We start from the raw sequence: 14668 nt of genomic DNA, 5'->3' as shown, positions 1-14668 counted from the left end.
AGGTGTTGAATTGTCATTGTGTTGAGTTATTATGGAACCAGATTTATCATTTTCCACTTGTAACATTATTTTTCGGACACCGTTATCGCTTGTCTGGATTAGAATAGATTATTTATATAATTTGATAATTTTCACAAGACCTGTCATACATCAGTGTTAATTTTGATGAATGTTACACTTGAATACAATAAATAATACAAACCATTTTCGATACTGCTAGAACTCCAGAGCATTTTAGATTGAATTGCATTTATTAACACACTGTATAACTATTCTTTAATTTTATAAGTAGGTTACAATTGTTGATTTTTTTTCTTAAATTACGCTTCGACACGACATTTCAACTTAACTTGCTCGAACTCTGAACAAAAATAATATTTCGCGAATGATCTGCATTGCAGTTTTTTGCCCAGTCTTAGATTTATACAATAAGGCTTTTACGATTATTATGACGTGTTATTACTTTTGTTTTCAGTTTCCATTATGATTAATGATAAGAAATTGGATTGCACAGATTACGGGGACTAGATAAGGCGAAATAAAATAAATCGTATTATAGCAATGGCATCGCATCGTAGAATATTTGAATAATTAGGTATAGTTAATCATAGCCAAATATAATATATACGCTTGCATAATATGTGAGATAATGCGTATGTAACGGACATCCCTTTTTCGTAATTAATGCATAATATGTTAGCCATTTTATTATTCAACTAGCTGTACTCCCGCCACGCGTTGCTGTGGCTCAGTCTGTCTGTGCAGATAGAGAAACAATAGCGCGTGTTGCTTTTACGTCCAACAGATGGCAATGTTTTTTTTAAAGCATGTTTGTCCAACAGATGGCGCTGTTTTTACCTTTCACGGGTGAGATCTATATAATATATGTAGGATATTATAAATACACGAGTATTTGAACGAAACTTTAATCGGTAAAGAGATTTAAGATTTTTAACAAACGAACATAAACATTATTATTTATATAAATCCCACCCATTACAAAAATCAATAATGCAGTTTTACCACAGACATAGGAATTAATAGACAAGAAGATAATGGCGAGGGGTAAAATCAACTGTTGAAGAACGAAGGGGGTTAAGCTGACTGTGATACGTCAATAAATCAATCTGACAGTAAATAGGCATCTCGCATTATAATATCACCATTTACTTCTTAAAAGTAAAATCTGCTTTTGAATGAATAGACATTTTTACATGGGAGCGCAAATTACTCGCCACGTTATGAACTAATTTGCGAAGTCCAAATTCGGCAAAGTAAATTTCTTCTGTTTGCAGAGTCGTAGTTAGTTTCAGAGTATTTAGTTAAGACACTTTTACAAATGTCTCATAATTTACTTACCCCAGTAAACAACGATGAGCACACTTGAGAATCGCTACATTGTGATGTGATAGTATATGTTTCTAAAACTGATCCATATAATACGGTGTGAATTAGCTTAAAATAAAGTAAAATAATGCTTACTTATGGAATGTAATACGACAATTGGGTTTATTCTCTTTTTCACATCTATTTTTACAAGTTTTCATATCACAAGTCAACATTTTGCCGTGTTATTTTGTAAAATGAACCGATGATGCCTCGACCATAGTTCGCACAAGAATGATGACGTCACGTTTTCAAATTTCACTTGAGGCCATACGCGAGCCCAGCCGGCTCCAATGGAACCGGTATGGGGAGTGGGGATAATACGCTTTTAATCACTTAGGGCAGGTCTACTAATATTCATATGTCTATGAGTTTTACCATTCTTTTCAATTAAACGTGATTACTCATATTTTTGACAATTTTTCGAGTTTATTTTAATTTTATTTGTTTTTTTTTTTTTTTTAAGAAAAGAAAGACAAACATTCCCGGGTTACGAATAACCTGACAATATTTGAAAATCTCCTACTACCACCACAGTAAGCTGAAAATGTTGCTTGTTTTGTGATGAAGGACTTAGCCAGCCGAGGAATTGAACACACTACGTCTGGGTGGGACCCAAACGCGATGTCAACTCGGCCACCGACCGGTCATTTGTTATTTTGTCATTTTAAATCTATGTTATGAAAAAGGATCCAATTTTACAATCTTGTCTATTTCACCCCAGGCAATTTTTTTAGGGTTGTCTCTAGTCTAGATAAAACTTTTAATTTAGGGCATCTGGTTAGAATATAGAAAACCAAATTCTTATCAGTCGGAGAGTTAGATTAGAAAGTTTTTTTTTTAATTTTATGAAACGGTAACCTTTAACACTAGAAAGACCGAAACCTTCATTTTGACGGCTGCCCGATGTAATGTGCCGATATTTTGCTTAAAGTTTATTTTCTTCGTGTGATTTTTTACTTTTCATGATTTTTGATTTTACGACTATGGAGAAAAAAAGGTACGCATACTATTTACTGTTTGAAATATAATGAATTATACATATTTTACCGACGCCGTCAATGTGACGGTTAGAACCATTAAGCTGAGTTTGTTTACAACCTTTTTCCTCCAAGTTTACAACATACCCATTCCAGCTACAGTTGTGTTTGCTAAATGAAAACCGAACAAATGACAAGTGTGAAAATTGTAAGAAATCCGTTTGCGGAAAGTGCATCGATTTTATTTTTTTGAATAAACACATGTTTGTGCCAAATGTGTTCATTAAAGTAAGCAAATCCATAAATTATTGTTTTATTTATTTTATATTATGCCAAAAATTACACGCACATGTAATCAGCCGTCAATATGACGGTCGCAGTGTATATAGGTATGCAGCACTAGCAGTTCATCATAGTGTTATATTGTCCCAAACATTGATTTCAATTTTAAAAAGTGCTGAAATATCTACAGTGCCTACAATAAAGTAAGTGCACAAAGAATGCCTACCGACGATTTTAAGTGGTGAATCACTTAAATTTACTGATGTTACTGAAAATCGCCCATCAAAGCACTTTTAACACTTGATTGTCCCATAAGCGACTGAAATCGCCCACTGGACGATATTACCCAGTTTGGAAATCACAGAGATGTAGAAGAACTAGATTAGAAGAGTCGTAAAATATGTGTTTTTCGTTCATTGTTTTGGTATTTTTCTGTAAATTCTAGGAAACATCTGTTTATGTACTCGAGCCATTCCAAAACATAGATTCAATCAACTCAATGGATACAATCGATTTGAACCGTGCAAAATAAATGGTCGGACAAAATCGGGTGAATGTACATTATGCAACAAGTTTTTCAGTAGATTGATCTGTGTGGATAAAAATGGTCCGATTCTCAAAGGCCGATTTGATTGGCCTACCTAAGATAACATCAACACATCAACGTTAATAGTTGCTAGTCAATAAATCAAATACTAAAATAGATATTTTATTCCTGTTATAAGTTTGCAGATTACAAAAAGGAAATAAAATAAAGTGTAGCTTTACAGTAAGCCACATTGTACATGGTTTGTTATAATATAAACATTAATTAAGTTAGAACATAATAGGGCCTAGTAGCCATCCTAATGCTAGGAATGACGGCTCAGTACCACTGCTTGTATTTAGGTGTGAAATGATACAATATATTATTGTCCAAAAACAAAATGAAGGTAACCGAAACTTTGAAGTATGAACAATTCAAAAAGCAAATTAACTCTCAGAAATTGTATAATAATATATTGTGCCCAATATTCGCATACAATCTATACTATCTAGCTTTTTTAACTTTGGCTATTGTCATTATAACAATTCTCTAAAATTGTGTACATTGAATTATGTTTGTCAAAGATATTAGAAGTCTAATATCTTTGATGTTTGTAGTTAATTTTAAGATTGAATTAGTGTATTGAATTATGTTTGCAGTTAATTTGAAGATTGAATTAGTATATTGAAATATGTTTGTAGTTAATTTGAAGATTGAATTATGTTAATTTGTATGTTGAATTACTTTTTTTTAATAAGACTTTGAATACTATTCCCACATCACCTTTTAAAAAAATATTTTCTTTTTGTATATACTTACTCCTCGTAGAATAAGTAGAAACAATTTTTTTTTACGGTTATAATTTGAAATCTTGTATTGTTTTGTAATAAAGAAAAATAAAACATAATTTATTTATCTAGCATGTAGGTAATAATATCACTTGCGTGTAGTGCTGATAAGTGAGTACCTACTATAAAGTCTCCAAAGCAGTGGCGTAGCGTCATACCATTTGCTGGGGTAAAGAACCCAGGCCCATAGTCTTATTAGCAAACAATTTCTGTATTTAGGTAGATTAGGATGTAAAATTAATAAATTGTTCAATTTTCATCACAATTTTATGCATAAGTGGTACCTAAACCATATTATTGTGTCAAATCTGTTCCGATACAGTAAGTACTCGTAACTTCGAATATACTCGCTGAAATCAGATGCGTATTAGATTATACTGCAAAGTTGTGTGCAATTGTGAAATACCGATAGCGTGATGTGTGAATATTGATCCGCTCTAAGGATGGAGCGGGTTTTTTTTGACCCGTGTATACCGGTTAAGGGTTAAATATTGGTTCTTGAAAACTTTTTCTTATTCCTCAAAATTTCCTTTATCACTATGTCACACTATGTCACCAAATTCACCAACAAAGTTTATAATTGTAGATATCCAAGGTGGATATGAGCAGGCAATTTTAAAAATTGATAACACAACTATAGAAAGGATTAGTAGTATGAAATATTTGGGTGTAATATTGGATAATAAATTAAAATTTGTTAAACCCTTAGATAACCAAGAAAATTGCTGAAAAAAGTTGGATTCTTAAAAAGGATCAGAAATTGAAATTCTTACGTAACTACGAAGCCTAAAATAATTAACTACAGTTTATTCAAATAGGGTGTTGTAAAATAATGTGTTTACAAGAGTTAAAATTATGTTACAAAATTTAAATGTGATATCAACTAAACAACATATTATAATATAATATTTTAACATTGATGAACGAGATTAAAAATAACATCCTCCCTAATTATCTGCAAATTAATATTATTTAAATAAATTATTATAAGCAATAATTAGTCGCCTTAAATATCCATACAAATTGAAATTATCTCCCGAGTAAAAATAAATGCCGCCGACGGGAATTAAACCCGCGCCTTCTGATGTCCGGCCAGACGCTCTGGACCACTGAGCCACGTCGGCTTATTTCCAACATGCCAAATAATTCGATATGTACTAGTACTTCAATCAACAATAATTACTGCTTATTTTATTTTTTCCACCTGTAAGGAACCAACTTTATTTTTGTAGGAAAGGCTTTGTTAGTGCTAAATTTTCCACTAGATGGCGTTGAGACATATTATATCTACATTTGTTGGTGAAATATTTTGACTTGTCAAATATTTTTTTTTTTTAATGATAAACTAATATTTATAAGACAAAGTTTTTATGCATAGTACAAAGGATAATAAATAAGGATGATTTTACAGGCGACTAATTATTGTTTATAATAATTATCCTTCGTGTCTTGTAAAAACCTTTTCTTATAAACATTAGTTTATCATTAAAAAAAATATTATAATATTATGTACAATGAACATGTTCACAATTACACTACGAGAAGTTGCAGAGATTTTAGGCTTTCCTAAACTAAACTTACCTGCACACAAAACTGTTTATTTTATAAAGGACACAATTTTTATAATAACCTACCAAAATTAGTAAAGGAAGCCACAAGTCTTGGCACTTTTCGTAGGGTATGTGAAATATATTTAAGAAAAAAGTTTTTGATAATATACGAAGGTATTTATTTTATTTTTTCACTTCATATTAATAGTCCAGTCAGTGGGGAATAAAAAAGGGCTCCACCTTGCAAAAGGTTAGGTAGTAGCGATTTTCACATATGTTGTTAAGATTGGGACTCTAAAGAAAAAAAAAAGTTTTCGACCTTGGGGGGGTCGAGCTCGATCCGAAATCTTGGATTGAAGGTGCCAAAATTTGGTTTTTTCAAAATAATTATGAAGTGGTTGATTTTACAACCAAATTGTTGAGAGCAAACTTAAAGACAACTAAATTACCTACATTTTTTGCAAAAAGTTTTTTTTTGTAAGTCTAATAGGTAACGAGTTACAGCGGTTGAAAGAAGAAAATTTTGACAAAAAATTGTAAAACTCCAGTTTTCTTGATAAATTTTGTACGAACATATTACACAATATCATTTTAACGTATTTCTACGTTACAATATACTTATATAGCATCATCCGTGTACTCGATGACGTTGATTTGTTATAGTGGGATCCTAGTCTACAGCTGACTTGGCAACACTGATTGAGTCCTGGTTACAGGACGTTGCCTGGATGCTCATGTCTGCAGATGTTCTTTTCGATGAAACAATGCCAGTTCAAGTTTCACAAGAACGATTTTTAGCCAATGAAAATAACAAAGTCCGTCTGATTTCGATGCTTACAAAGCAATTTATACAGGATGATTTTACAGTTAAGCAGGCTGAAGAAGATGCTGATGAGTTGATTGTCAATACTGCGATTTCCTTGTGTTCATCATATGACGCTGTTTTCATTATTGGCGAAGACATTGATCTCCTAGTTCTGCTGACAGCATTAGCACCACCCAAAAGTAGTATATATCTTCGCAAACCCGGGAGAGGCAAAACTTTTGAAAGACTGTGTTCCGCGAATAGTGTGAAATACAAAGAGGCGGCTGAGAATATTCTGTTTCTTCATGGCATTTAAGGCATTTAGCGGCTGCGATACAACATCGTCCTTCTTCAACCAAGGAAAAACAAAATTTTGTTCGCTTGTGCAAAACGACACAAGACTCAATGCCATGATAGGAATCTTCAAAAAACATGATGCAACACCAGAAGACATAGCAGTTGCAAGAACACGCTTTCTTGTTGCTTTGTACGGGGGTGACATGGATAAGGAAACCTTGGAAGAAGTCCGCTACAAACGTTTCGCAAAGTCGACAACAAAAAGCAAATTCAATCTTGCCTCTTTGCCACCAACGAACGACGCTGCACAGTACCATGCATTTAGAACGTACCATGAAGTCCAAAAATGGTATGGAATCCAAAAAAATCCAGAAACTGGGGCTGGAAACGTGACACCAACGGGCTTGTTCCAGTAAGAATGACAAAGAAACCAGCACCCGAGACTTTATTAAAATTTATTTCATGCAATTGTAAAAAAGGATGCGGCGTTGCATGTAGCTGCACGAAAGCTGGATTGAAGTGTTCTATTGTATGTGGGTGCTGTAATGGTCAAACATGCTGAAATTCGCTAGAGGTTCACATCGATGTCGAGGACGAAGAAGAAGAGATTTTGTCAATGAAAGCCCAGAATCTCAGTATCACAGGCAATGAGTTAGATGATGACATTGGTGACGAAGACTGTTATTAAGTAACATAATTTATAGTAACATAATTCATAGTAATGTAACATAATTTCGAAATCTACCATCGCTGGTATATCTGTGGAGTAGACCTACTGGAGATACCACAATAAAAAAATGCGCCATGTTCTATACCTCATGGTGGTGTGGAAATGAGTTTACAAAATTATTATAATTATGTAATGAATAACCCGAAAAAATTACAAAGTTGGGAATTTCATCATTTTTTTAGAAAAATATTCACATTTCCGCCACTGTAACTCGTTACCTATTAGACTTACAAAAAAATACCATCTACAAAAAATGTAGGTAATTTAGTTGTATTTAAGTTTGCCTTCAGCAATTTGGTTGTAAAAACGACCACTTCACAATTATTTTGAAAAAATAAAATTTTGGCACCTTCAATCCAAGATGGCGGGTCGAGCTCGACCCTCCCAAGGTCGAAAACTTTTTTTTTTCCTTAGAGTCCCAATCTTAACAACATATATCAAAATCGCTACTACCTAACCTTTTGCAAGGTAAAACTCCCCACTGACTGGACTATAAACCAATGTTACTGTATTTCTTGAATTGTAACTTAGTTTTATATTTCTTACTTGTACTTTATACATATATTCATACTAGATATATGAGAAATTTGTACACATCTAAATCTCTTTCTGATTAGCCATATTTGTACGACTCCCAGTAAACCGTACCACGGATCTATTGAACAGTTATTCTTTTTATCAGGAGATATTTATTGAAATAATGAAAGTATTAATTGTTATAACGTATTCAGAGACATGAACGGCGTGTGACGGTCCGGTGTCTGGATTCGGACATACTCGTATGTACCTACACTTATTAGCATCTTATTTTTCTCGTGGTCGTCGTACGAGGCGGCGTACCATATACTAGGAGCTGGGAAGCCGTATCGGGGGAGCCGTAACGGGGGGGCAGTATCTGAGAAGCTGTATCTGGGGTGCCGTATCGGGGGAGCCGTATCGTCGAGCACAGTATTCTCATTGCTCCTACACTCTAAGCTCTCGACTCCCGTTAATTGAGCGGTCGTTAAATTGAGTTGACTCTTTCAGTCGTACGAAAATATTGAGCTGTTACCGTGACTCTCGCTCTTAAGGCGATGCAAAATCATGTGTTTTTGGTTTGAAAATTTGGTCGCCTAGAAATGTTTCAGATGCTTTAATTAAATACTGCGAGTAGAATACATCTTGGCCTTTGAAATAATCGAGAATTTTTCTAGATAAGTCTTTTTATAAGCTCAGAAAAAAAATTATGTAAAGGCCTATGAAAACTGCTTTAAAGCAGTTGCTGCAAAATCTCCTACTTACGAACCCATTTTCGGTTATGATTTTATTTTATAATGTTGCAAATTAAGTTATTTATAAAATGATCGAAAAAAAATATATATTTATGCCTGAACATCCACAAAATAAAATAAAAGGCACTTTTTAGCCATGTTTTTTTCTTGCATAAATCAATACAGGCGGATAGTGTTAAGCGGGCATTTAAAACTTATCGTCATCTACGTAAGGGTTGTTATTGATAGCGGCTCAATTTAAAATATCACACGACGTAGTGCAACGCCTTAATAAAATGAGTCATATCATGACCCATCGCTACACAGTAGGGTGTATCGATTTTTAACTTTTTTTTTGTTTTCAAATTCCAAGTTGAAATAAAGTTGCTACTAGGTACCACAACTTACCACAATTTTTTTGGATTTTTAAAAAAATGTTTAGGTCTCCCGCACAAGGCCTAAAGTTTTAATTTTTTTCAAAAAATATCAATTTTTTTTTTTAATTTAAAAAAATAAATTCATAACTTTTTTGTTTATTCCAAGTTAAAAAACAGTAATATTAGGGCATAAAAATAAGTACGAAACGGTTTTTTTTAATAAAATATGGTATTTTGGTCTCCCGCACAAGCCCTAAAGTTTGTTAATTTTGATGAAATTTTGTAATTTTGTGTACATATATGAACCATGTTTTTTTTTAAGTTTAAGCCACCGGAATTAATTGTACTTTTCTTACAGAAGGCATAAAATGAGACAATATATATATACATAATTCTTATAAACATACAGTAAAAATATATACCACATATATACTATATATATATATATATATAATATGTTTTATACCTGAAAAAAGATAGTTGGACGGTGTAAATTGTATGAGAAAGGTGTTGAAAGAAACTAATGTTATTTGCTATTACTGTTGTTTTTTACAAAAGTATAAAAGGTTATAACATGTCATAAAATGTAGTATAAAAACTAAGTACAAAATGTTGCTGATTACTTTCCATACGACATGAGTGGCAGTTTTCTTGTTCTACTGCAAATTTACTGACTTGTTTAAGTATTCGTCCTTTCATCTTGGCTTCAAAACCTTAAATCAAAATTATGTATAGTTTTTACATAGGCCTAGTGAAAATTTTATAAATGTTATTACAGTTCCCAAATGAAATTTCAATTTAATATAGAAGACAGTATGATAAAGACGTTATTTAGAAACATTATAACTACAAAATAGTCGAAAAAACTTACTTAAATTCTAATCCTTTGCAGAGGTTTTGTACTGGCTCTTGGTCTCGAACGTTGGTAGCTCTTTACGGTCTTCCAGTCTGGCACGGATAAAACCATATCTTTCGATCAGCCCACATACTCGCTTTAAAGCTTCTGTGACTTTCTTGACAATTCGTTCCACCGCTTGAGTGTGAGAAGGAATTCTAAATTCAACCCTTCCACTTTTGCCAGTTTCCGCAATTGACTCCAACTCTTCTAGGCTCATATCAGTAACAAGAAGGGGTTCGGTTACTGAAGTGGATCGCCAGTCAATCATATCTATATAGTCTTCGGCATCAAAATTGATCTGAGGGGGTTTAAATACCCTTACCCCTTTCCTTTCGGTTGCGCGAGCTTTCTGGATTCCCTTATAAGCCAAGGCTCTGATATGTTTTCGTTCATCGAACAGCATAGCTATCAAAACATGCTCTGGGTGAGCCATGAAAGCATTTCTCTGTAACGTTGCATGGGCGACTTTTCTTAGCTCATCTTCCAAGTAATTGCGGAAAAGAATCCTTTTTAAAAAATGAATGGAAGCTTGCGGGATTTGGGGATTGCACTTAATTGAGAACCATGATGGTATGTAGACCTTCATTATGAACTCTGCAAGCTTTCTTAGCTGAGGGGTCGGATCATCGGTGGCTACATACAAACGAAGGACTCGATTTGCCAGAGTAAGCCACCTGGCGTGCGAGATGTTGCCGGGGTTTCGTTTGGCCAACTCTTCAGCAATAGAATTGTCTTCCATATTAAATTGAAATTTCATTTGGGAACTGTAATAACATTTATAAAATTTTCACTAGGCCTATGTAAATACTATACATAACTTTGATTTAAGGTTTTGAAGCCAAGATGAAAGGACGAATACTTAAACAAGTCAGTAAATTTGCAGTAGAACAAGAAAACTGCCACTCATGTCGTATGGAAAGTAATCAGCAACATTTTGTACTTAGTTTTTATACTACATTTTATGACATGTTATAACCTTTTATACTTTTGTAATAAACAACAGTAATAGCAAATAACATTAGTTTCTTTCAACACCTTTCTCATACAATTTACACCGTCCAACTATCTTTTTTCAGGTATAAAACATATTATATATATATAGTATATATGTGGTATATATTTTTACTGTATGTTTATAAGAATTATGTATATATATATTGTCTCATTTTATGCCTTCTGTAAGAAAAGTACAATTAATTCCGGTGGCTTAAACTTAAAAAAAACATGGTTCATATATGTACACAAAATTACAAAATTTCATCAAAATTAACAAACTTTAGGGCTTGTGCGGGAGACCAAAATACCATATTTTATTAAAAAAAACCGTTTCGTACTTATTTTTATGCCCTAATATTACTGTTTTTTAACTTGGAATAAACAAAAAAGTTATGAATTTATTTTTTTAAATTAAAAAAAAAATTGATATTTTTTGAAAAAAACTTTGCGGGAGACCTAAACATTTTTTTTAAAATCCAAAAAAAATTGTGGTAAGTTGTGGTACCTAGTAGCAACTTTATTTCAACTTGGGATTTGAAAACAAAAAAAAGTTAAAAATCGATACACCCTACTACACAGTGCCGCGAAGTCAAATTCGCGTTCATTTTTACTCTCAGAAAGTGAGGGGTCTCGAATTTTACCATTACGTCACTGCAGGAGCCAAGTCAGCAATAATTCATTTGACTTTACCGTGGTAACCGAAGATCAATAGAACGCCAACACATATATTATTATAGTTTATTCAGTAGCCCTAGTAATTTTTTTATATATTATTATAGTTTATTCAGTAGCCCTAGTAAATTTTGTATATATTATTATAGTTTATTCAGTAGCCCTAGTAATTTTTTTATATATTATTATAGTTTATTCAGTAGCCCTAGTAAAAATGTAATATATTATTTTAGTTTATTCGGTAGCCCTACCAACAATTTAATCTATTATTATTGTTTATTCAGTAGCCCTAGTAACAATTTAATCACCATACATCACAATATCATCACGTGGGAGATGCCTAATGTTTTTTGATAAATGAATACAGTTGCATTCTATAATTAATTTGTCGTAGTTACTACCCGGCGATGCCCGAGTTTGAACAATATTTTGATCCTTATTTTGTAGGCAATAGCAACACGGTTATTAAATTTGTAGAACAAAGAACTCGATTGTCAACCATATCAAATAAAAATGTATTGTTATCAGTCATTCAACTCCGATTATTAATTGGATATACCAGTGGCGTGGCGATAGTATTCACATTGAGAGAGGGGTTACCCCCTGAGGGGAAGGGAGGGATTTGTTTTTGAAAGTTTTTACCTAAAAGATAAGTGCAAATAATATTATTGTATTTTTCAGGCGTAACTACTGTTACGGGTGGTGACCGAATAAATCATCAAAATGATAATTCATCACATCTTTAAAAAAGTTATATAAATTCATGGAGAGTGATGAAACAAAAACTTTATTAACTGGGTTAAGTAGTTTAGGTTAGGTTATTTTTTTTATCGTTTTTAATGACTTTATATCACTTTTTAAATGTGTGTTGAATAGTCACTGGGTTGAGTTAGCATGGAACCGTTACGGGTACCTACTATTGTTTTTTTTTTGAATACTTAGTCCGATGGGGCGGGAATTAAACCCCCTAAACACCCAAATCCCCTGAGATTTGTTGATTTCCTCATACCGACCTGTGTGGGAATGGCCTTACTATTAACCGACAAAACCAAGGTACGTATGACGTCACCCGTACCCGCCAAATTTTGATATTTTTTGCGAGCTTTTAAAAAGTTTAACTGTGTAAATTATTTTAATCATTTAAAACTAGAAGGTGAATACATAAAAAAAACAATTAATTGACTGGAATTCCTTAATTACTTGTGACCAAAATTATGCTCAATTTTTCGTGCCCTCTCATAAATAACTATAATTTTAATCAGCTCATGTCACGAGTCCAGGTATGAACCTGTCTTATGAGGTGTGGTTTCTTCCTCTACTAAGTCTTCCATAAATCTTCCCCTGGAATATCAGTCGGTTAACCCTTAGAATGTCGGGATTAAAATGCCAATCTTACTTAGATGGCGATAAGGTTTAAATTCCCGCTTAACACCATCCGCCTGTTTTGATTTATGCAAGAAAAAAACATGACCAAAAAGTGCCTTTTATTTTATTTTGTGGATGTTCAGGCATAAATATTTTTTTTTCGATCATTTTATAAATAATTTAATTTGCCACATTATACAATAAAATCATAACCGAAAATGGGTTCGTAAGAAGGAGATTTTGAACTTTAAAGCAGTTTTCATAGGCCTTTACACTATTTTTTTCTGGGCTTATAAAAATACTTATCTAAAATATACTCGATTATTTCAAAGGCCAAGATGTATTCTACTCGCAGTATTTAATTAAAGCATCTGAAACATTTCTAGGCGACAAAATTTTCAAACCAAAAACACATGATTTTTCATTACTACGTATGGCATCGCCTTAATAACTTTCTTGTTTTTTGCAAAAATATGTTTTTGTAAATTGTAACATCTTACCAGATAACACACGTGTTTAAATACAAATGAAAAAAGTGTATATATCCACTGTCTTATGCAGTTTTCCTAGCATAGCTACTTATATTTGAAGAGTTTTTTTTTCTCTCTAATGGTATAAAAAATATGATGCTAAGAATACATACGAAAATATTCTTGAAAAATATTATATATTCTAAATAAATAAGCGTTCTTTACAAAAAATAAGTAATATCTGAAGCTTTCCTGTAAATAAATACAGAAAATAGACTTCGAAAATGAAAAATCATGATATTTGACATTTAATTTAGCGATAAGCTTTTTCACTGATAAAATAAACATATTTGAAATTGACGAAACGACAACCTAAATTAATATGATACATTATTTCATTTGCAAGCGAATAAATAAGAATATAGTAGGTACCATAGAAGCAACATACCAGAAAATCCACAGTGGATGTCTTGGCATATACTAAGGGTTATTATTTGCATTACATTATCTCCACACTTGAGGCCCTGAGGAATATAATTCCCTTGAGGGCCAATGGCGTATTTGAGGATGATGGGTGTGATGTATGGTAATAAGTTGGGTAATCAAGCGATAGATGGCACTAATCAGAAAGCTTATTCCAGAGTCCGACAGATGTCGCTAGAGTGTAGCAATTGCCTGTGGGGTATCCTTGTCAGACTTCAAGCTTCTAGAAACAGAGAATTATCAACCCTCGGGTAATGAACAGTGTAGTTAAATCCAGACTTATATTTATTGTAACGTAAATACACGATATTATAGTAAAGAACCTTTTACTTCTTCGCAAGAGTTCTCAACACAGAAATCTGGTAGTAAGCAGAGATATAACAGGTCTTTGTAAGGTCTTTTTAGGAAAGGAAGGAGAGGAAAATCTGGGAATAAAAAAGGTAAGAGGGGTGGGTAGGAATCTGGGGGTCAGTGTGTCCACCGGGGGGTATAACTCCGATCGAAAATTTGAACCGAAATACTGTTATGTCATATGTTTGCCTAACTATATCCACCAATGAAAAACTCTGAAAATCTATGGAATAAACTTTCAAAGTTTTTCATTGGTTTATAGTACAATAAGTAGGCTCCGAATGAGAAGTTAACTGTCTTTATATTGCCATATCTATGGTTTTTAGGTCCAATTTGTTCCATACATAAAGCCCGAAGTTATCAATCTATACAAGTTGATTTATGGTGTCCAGGAGTGACTCT

Source organism: Hesperophylax consimilis, chromosome 11, assembly GCF_061612785.1.
Source record: "Hesperophylax consimilis isolate HC1 chromosome 11, BYU_Hcon_1.0, whole genome shotgun sequence".
NCBI classification, from domain to species: Eukaryota; Metazoa; Arthropoda; class Insecta; order Trichoptera; family Limnephilidae; genus Hesperophylax; species Hesperophylax consimilis.
Note: the sequence above shows the minus strand (reverse complement) of the source record.